The following is an 8922-nucleotide window of genomic DNA, read 5'->3' as shown; positions in this document are numbered from 1 at the left end:
CACACACAAACACACACACACACAGGACTCTGGTCCTGTGCAACACTGGCGGTCCTATTAAGGGGACCACAGGCTCACCTCTGCCTCCTATATATACATATAACTTGCCTCCTTATATTCTCAATATTAAATTTTCATTCATAACAAATCTACACAAATCATGTCAGTTTGGGCTAAACTGGAGAGTTGTAATGTTGTAAAACGTATATTTTTATGCATAAATTGCAAAATGTATAGTTTACAATGTTAGTGGTGACATATATATATATATATATATATATATATATATATATATATATATATATATATATATATATATATATATATATATATATATATTTCATTGAATATGACCGCATATTCTGTATTTATTATTTTCTGGTTTAGGGCTTCTATCCCTCTAACTATTTTCTTAGCATCAGGGCTTAATTGGAATAGAAGTTCTCCAAAACTCATTTTCGTACTTTTAAGGTGAAGAAAAGAAGTGATTTACTATAGAGTGTATTACACTTATTTGTATAATTTGCACGACGTTTCGAACCTCCATGGTTCATTCTCAAGTGAACAATCTTACAATACTAGTTGATTTTATACCCGCATTAGGTCAGGTGATAATACAATGAAGGTGAAAAACATGGGGGGATACATAAGGGATAAACATAGGGGCTGCAGAAGGCTTATTGGCCCATACGAGGCATCTCCTATCTAAACACAAAGATTAATCCAGTGTAATTGGCCTGTTATGTTGGACATTGTCTTCTGTGTTGGCATCGATATGTTCTTGTCTTGTCCTTACTCTCATGGTGGGTAGAGTAAATAGTTCCGTGATTTGGGTGTTCATGGTAGGTCGCTCTATTCTTATGTGAATTGCCTCAAGAATTTGTAATCTTCTTGAATCTTGGGTTTTGTCTATTATGCAAGTATTCTTGTTCAACATTTCTCTTGTTAGAGTAATGTCATGGGCTTGTCTCATGTGATTCCTAGGGGCACGAGATTGAAGATGGCATGTCAAACGCCTCGTCAGCTTGGTCGACGTCATACCTATGTACTTACATTGAAGGTTACATCCTTCGTGGGGGCAAGTGTACATGTATACAACGCTTGACTGCTGTAGAGGGTTCTCCGTCGGCTTCGGGCTGTTTTTGATAAGGAGTTCGGAAGTCTTCTTGTTTTTGTAGAATAATATCAGGTTTATGTTTTGGTTAGGAGTAGTGCTTTTTACTCCTTTACGGATTATTTCTTTCATTATTCTTTCCTCTTTTATATGTTCACTGTGCATGGTTGATTTGTAATATAATTTTATTGGGGGTGTTGTGGTTTCTGTTCTAGGTTCTGAATTATACCAACGGTCCAAGTGTCTTCTTATAGCAGCGTTTATTTCCGCGTTGCTATATCCGTTGTTCACCAATACCTGAGTTACTCTTTCAAACTCTCTACTCACGTTGCTCCATTCAGAGCAGTGGGTAAGCGCTCGACGAATATAAGCATTGAGAACACTGGCTTTGTATCTTTGGGGGCACTCACTTCTACCGTTCAGGCATAATCCTATGTTGGTGGGCTTGGTATATACGTTGGTGCTTAAAGAGGTTCCTGTTTTTGTTATTAGTACATCCAAGAATGGCAGACTGTTATTTTCACTATTTTCATGTGTAAATCGGAGTACTGACTCTCTCTCTAGGTGTCTTTTTAGGTCAATTAGTTCATCTGAGTCTTTTACTATTACGAATATGTCATCTACATAACGGCAGTATACAGTTGGATTTTGTCTGCTACTGAAGACCCTATCTTCGATGGGTCTTCAACAACACCCCCAATAAAATTATATTACAAATCAACCATGCACAGTGAACATATAAAAGAGGAAAGAATAATGAAAGAAATAATCCGTAAAGGAGTAAAAAGCACTACTCCTAACCAAAACATAAACCTGATAATATTCTACAAAAACAAGAAGACTTCCGAACTCCTTATCAAAAACAGCCCGAAGCCGACGGAGAACCCTCTACAGCAGTCAAGCGTTGTATACATGTACACTTGCCCCCACGAAGGATGTAACCTTCAATGTAAGTACATAGGTATGACGTCGACCAAGCTGACGAGGCGTTTGACATGCCATCTTCAATCTGGTGCCCCTAGGAATCACATGAGACAAGCCCATGACATTACTCTAACAAGAGAAATGTTGAACAAGAATACTTGCATAATAGACAAAACCCAAGATTCAAGAAGATTACAAATTCTTGAGGCAATTCACATAAGAATAGAGCGACCTACCATGAACACCCAAATCACGGAACTATTTACTCTACCCACCATGAGAGTAAGGACAAGACAAGAACATATCGATGCCAATACAGAAGACAATGTCCAACATAACAGGCCAATTACACTGGATTAATCTTTGTGTTTAGATAGGAGATGCCTCGTATGGGCCAATAAGCCTTCTGCAGCCCCTATGTTTATCCCTTATGTATCCCCCCCATGTTTTTCACCTTCATTGTATTATCACCTGACCTAATGCGGGTATAAAATCAACTAGTATTGTAAGATTGTTCACTTGAGAATGAACCATGGAGGTTCGAAACGTCGTGCAAATTATACAAATAAGTGTAATACACTCTATAGTAAATCACTTCTTTTCTTCACCTTAAAAGTACGAAAATGAGTTTTGGAGAACTTCTATTCCAATTAAGCCCTGATGCTAAGAAAATAGTTAGAGGGATAGAAGCCCTAAACCAGAAAATAATAAATACAGAATATGCGGTCATATTCAATGAAATATATATATATATATATATATATATATATATATATATATATATATATATATATATATATATATATATATATATATATATATTATATATATAAAATGTCTAAATTTTTCATAAAATTAATATGATGAGACTTACAATGACTTGAAATGACAGGAATTGATAATAATTTTCATCGACTGTGAGTTACAGAGAATATGAAGCATTACAAATAGAACAAAAATATGAAAACGATATTATAAAATATTTAAAAATATTTTAAACTATGAAAACGACTCTTACATCATCGGCAAATTCAAGAGTTAAACAGGATCGAACTCCCGTTAAACACGGCTCTTGAACAAGAGCCGACTTAGAGACTTCTTGACCCGTTGAACAAAGCTGATACTGCAACCATGATTCAGAGGTCCGCTCATGCAATGCAACCTGACTTCAACAAGATTGAAGTTGATGGCCAATCAGGCAAGCCATACAGACTCTTTATTGCCTTATAGTGACACTTAGCTGAACAAATCCACAAGGGCCGTGACGAGGATTCGAACCTGCGTCCGGAAGCATCCCGAATTGTCATCCCTTAATTGTCCCATAAGTGATGTCCTACGACGGATAATCACTGCCCCTGGCACAGTAGCCTACGTTCTCTTCACACACCGTCCAATAATTACTGCCCCGTGGCACAGTAGCCTGCGTTTTGTCCACATACCGTCCAATCACTTGGGCTGGACGGGAGAGCGACGGTCTCGCTTCATGCAGGTCGGTGTTCAATCCCCCCAACCGTCTCAAAGTAATTGAGCACCATTCCTTCCCCTCGTCCCATCCTAAATCCTTATCCTGAGCCCTTCCCAGTACAACTCACAACCACCCACGATACACACACACACTAAAACAAAACTCATTCAGTTTATCAGTTGTAAATAAAAAGAAACTGTTTACATAAAGAAGTTGTTAGACCAATATTTACTTAGGTCAATATTTACTTCTATACACATTAATACAGAGAAAATATACAAGAGAACAGAACCACGGATTTGAACTATTAAGTGTTTGAACAACAGGAATTAGCAACCTGGTGACTACGGGATATTAGAGCACAACTTGGTGAAAACACCTTACTCCCACACACACACACACACACACACACACACACACACACACACACACACACACACACAGCCCGTACCTTGTCAAGCACAAGCACCTTACTCCCACACACACACACACACACACACACACACACACACACACACAGCCCGTACCTTGTCAAGCACAAGACGAAGCTGGAAAAAGTCCAAAGGTATGCTACTAGACTAGTCCCAGAACTAAGAGGCATGAGTTATGAGGAAAGGCTGCGGGAAATGCACCTCACGACACTGGAAGACAGAAGAGTAAGGGGGGACATGATCACAACCTACAAAATCCTCAGGGGAATCGACCGGGTAAACAAGGACGAACTTTTCAACACTGGTGGGACGCGAACAAGGGGACACAGGTGGAAGCTGAGTACCCAAATGAGCCACAGAGACGTTAGAAAGAACTTTTTCAGTGTCAGAGTAGTTAGCAAATGGAATGCATTAGGAAGTGATGTGGTGGAGGCTGACTCCATTCACAGTTTCAAATGTAGATATGATAGAGCCCAATAGGCTCAGGAATCTGTACACCAGTTGATTGACGGTTGAGAGGCGGGACCAAAGAGCCAGAGCTCAACCCCCGCAAGCACAATTAGGTGAGTACAATTAGGTGAGTACACACACACATATACACACACACACACACACACACACACACACACACACACACAGACACACACACACACACACACACACACACACACACACACACACAGTTGGGACATATCTACATATAAATAGGTTTGGTCGTGTTGACATGGAACCTGACAACGAAAAATACAGAATAACAGAGAAAGGGACGAAGCACAATGCACTGATGATTGTAAGCTTGAACGAAGAGTAATAGCGAATATCCAAGGGGAACGGGGAATTGGTAAACCGTAGAGAGAGAGGGAGAGAGAGAGAGGGGAAAGGAAGGGAACTATCAGGGGGAAAGCACCAAGCCATTACGACTATATAGCACTGGGAAGGGGCCAGGATAAGGATTTGGGATGGGTCGGGGAAAGGAATGGCGCCCAACCACTTGGACGGGCGAAGATTGAACGCCGACCTGCATGAAATAAGACTGTCGCTCTACCGTCCAGTCCAAGTGGTTGGACGAGACAGAGAGAGAGAGAGAGAGAGAGAGAGAGAGAGAGAGAGAGAGAGAGAGAGAGAGAGAGAGAGAGAGAGAGAGAGAGAGAGAGAGAGAGAGAGAGAGACAGAGAGAGAGAGAGAGAGAGAGAGAGAGAGAGAGAGAGAGAGAGAGAGAGAAGAGGTAGTTAACACAGCTTACGTGCTATGAGTGTAAATTAAAGATTTACGCAAGAAAATGACTTGATGTGTCAAGAGGGAGAAGAAGTACGTTACTACCTAATGTCTTATTGACTATCTGTAACTGCATACATGATCGCTTACTGACTCATTGATTGAACAATTGAATGAGTGGTTCATTCATCTTCTGAGTGAGCCATTCACAACTAATTGCCATTCATGTTTAACAAATTTGCCATCATTTTATTCCAGCATAGTTGAGGCAGTTGATAGTGGTAAGGATTGTGATGTTGTGTACCTTGACTTTAGCAAAACTTTTGATACAGTGCCACATGAAAGACATTAAAAAAATAGAAACTCATGGTATTGGGGGTGCTATATTAAGTTGGATTAGGGCATGGCTATTCCAAAGGAAACAGAGAGTTAGTATAAATGGGGTTAAGTCAGAGTGGGAAAATGTTATAAGTGGAGTGCCTCAAGGCTCTGTCTTGGGACCTCTCTTATTCATAATATACAACAATAATTTAGATTCAGGTTAGAGCTGCAATATTTGCAAATTTGCCGATGATACAAAAGTCAGTAGGGAAGTAAACACGGAAAAAGACTCACTATCACTTCAAGACGATCTAAATAGGGTTTTGAAATGGTCAAAAGATTGGCAGATGCAGTTTAATGCTGATAAATGTAAAGTTCTGAGGCTAGGTAATGATGATAGAGTTACAAGATACGAGCTAGATGGTGTTGAGATTGCGAAGTCTGATTGCGAAAGGGATCTGGGAGTTATGATAAGTAAGAATTTAAAACCAAAGGATCAATGCCTGAATGTTCGTAATAAGGCGAATAGGACCCTGGGATTTATTTATCGTAGCGTTAGTTAGTTCTTATGAACTAACACGTGTCAGGGACAACACCTGTGAGGGACAACACCTGTCAAGGATTTCTGCATATTACATTACGTCACAGGTGTGGATCGGTTTCAATACCTTAAAAGCAGCAAGGAATGTGTGCGTGGGCTTGAAGGTGAGGCATCTAGTACACACACACACACACACACACACACACACACACACACACACACACACACACACTTGGAATGCACTTAGGAATGGAATGCACTTGGGAAAAACAGGCTGTGGAAGCAAACCCTATTCATACAAAACCCTAATTTTAAAATTAGGTATGCTAGGGAAATGGGACAGGAGTCATTGCTGTAAACAACCGATAGCTGGAAAGGCGGGATCCAAGAGTCAATGCTCGATCCTGCAAGCACAAATAGGTGAGTACACACACACACACACACATGCAGATCTCTCTGTTACAAACAGATAGAGAAAACCAGCAAGAGATATGAGGCAGGATTAGCCGAAACGGAAAGAAATTACAGAAATTCAGCTCCAGACCAAATATTAACATTCAAACAAGATAACACTTTCCAAAATGGCTGGTTTGAACAGAATGTAGAAATAGATGACAAATTGGAATTCAAAATAGGACTATATGACCACCTACTAGAAGTTATCTTGAGATGAGGTTATCTTGAGATGATTTCGGGGCTTTAGTGTCCCCGCGGCCCGGTCCTCGACCAGGCCTCCACCCCCAGGAAGCAGCCCGTGACAGCTGACTAACACCCAGGTACCTATTTTACTGCTAGGTAACAGGGGCATAGGGTGAAAGAAACTCTGCCCATTGTTTCTCGCCGGCGCCTGGGATCGAACCCAGGACCACAGGATCACAAGTCCAGCGTGCTGTCCGCTCGGCCGACCGGCTCCCTTCACAGCGGGGAAGTGATAGACAGGTAGAACTAGCAGAGATATGACTGGGAAAGTCGGGCATGCTAGTGACCCCACACCCAAGAAAGCTTTTAATAATGCTATTGACAACAGCGCCCAACCGCTTCTGTAAGCCTCGGCCCCCTACCAACAATAGCACCCGCACAAAAAAGCTGTATCAAAGATGCCACGACTCAATGTAACAAACTCGAAAATACAATCCCATTGGAACACTATTCACGACTGACGAAAGATTATGGCACCCAAAAGGTGGCACGGGCATGAATAACCCGTAATATTCACCATCTGTTGTTGTTTTAGATTCAGCTACTCAGAACATAAGTTCCAAGTAGCACGGGCTATGGTGAGCCCGTAGTGGACTTACCTGGCACAGGAGCGGGGCATGTAGCACGGGCTATGGTGAGCCCGTAGTGGACTTACCTGCCACAGGAGCGGGGCAAGTAGCACGGGCTGTGGTGAGCCCGTAGTGGACTTACCTGGCACAGGAGCGGGGCAAGTAGCACCGGCTATGGTGAGCCCGTAATATTCTCCATCTCCCACAGACATTTATATACCTGCCTCGCTAACAGCTACAGCAAGAGCCTTAGCAACCACACGTCACCTCACAACACCCCTTGTATACATAAACCTTAACTAATACACAGAGTATCTGCATGCATGTTTGTCCATTTCTTAAACTTATATTAAGACCTAACACACCCACACGTCACACACACACACACACGTCACACACACCCACACGTCACACACACACACACGTCACACACACCCACACGTCACACACACACACACACACACACACCCACACGTCACACACACACACACACACACACACCCACACGTCACACACACACACACGTCACACACACACACACGTCACACACACCCACACGTCACACACACCCACACGTCACACACACACCTGCTCTGTCTCGAGCTGCCCAAACAAACCAAATGAAACTACAGAGAATGCAGAACAAAGATGAAATCCACAAGGGCCGTGACGAGGATTCGAACCTGCGTCCGGGAGCATCCCAGACACTGCCTTAATCGACTGAGCCCTAAAATGGATTTCCAACACACCCTGGTAGGGCCACCACAGGAATGAAAGCCTCCATCGAACAGGAAAGATACAAGTACTCTACACACACAGGAAAAACCTCGCCTCACAAGCTGATAAACAAATACCCAGACTTGTAACACACACCATGAGTACAACACTACCTTCCTCAGTGACACACAGTTACCCCTCCCACTTGACACAGTACACACAGTACCCCACACCAACCCAAGGAGGTAGAGAAGTTCCTCAAGGGTGATTGAGGTCTCCCTCAGGAGTCCCAGGTTACTTAGTGACCTTCCCAAGGTCCTACTCAAAGTCCAGCACTCCCTGGAGAGTCCCAGGTCACTTAGTGACCTTCCCAAGGTCCTACTCAAAGTCCAGCACTCCCTGAAGAGTCCCTGGTCACTTAGTGACCTTCCCAAGGTCCTACTCAAAGTCCAGCACTCCCTGGAGAGTCCCAGGTCACTTAGTGACCTTCCCAAGGTCCTACTCAAAGTCCAGCACTCCCTGAAGAGTCCCATGTCACTTAGTGACCCCTCCCAAGCACTTACTCAAAGTCCAGTGAAGAAAAACATGGTAAACACAGCTAGTATAGAGCCACCATGGGGCTCACACACACACCATTGAGCGCCACACATGGCAGACACAATGCACCTGGAGTCTGGGATGAAGCAAACTCTGACTCAACACTCAGAAGATCCAGCAATACACGTAATCTTTTCAGCACAATGAATGACTCACTTCCTGTTGACAAGATCGCGAGGGCGAACCAGTCATTTGACTGGAGAACATTGCCACGAACTGTGTTTACGTACAGACTGGTGTCTTTGACCTCCCTCTGGTGGCCAGACTGATTACTCCAGTCTGATACTGGTTGAGTGTGATTGTGAGTGTGATTGTGAAGCCGAGGGCTA

The sequence above is a fragment of the Procambarus clarkii genome, chromosome 36 (genome assembly GCF_040958095.1).
Source record: "Procambarus clarkii isolate CNS0578487 chromosome 36, FALCON_Pclarkii_2.0, whole genome shotgun sequence".
NCBI lineage: Eukaryota > Metazoa > Arthropoda > Malacostraca > Decapoda > Cambaridae > Procambarus > Procambarus clarkii.
This window is presented reverse-complemented; position numbering follows the sequence as displayed.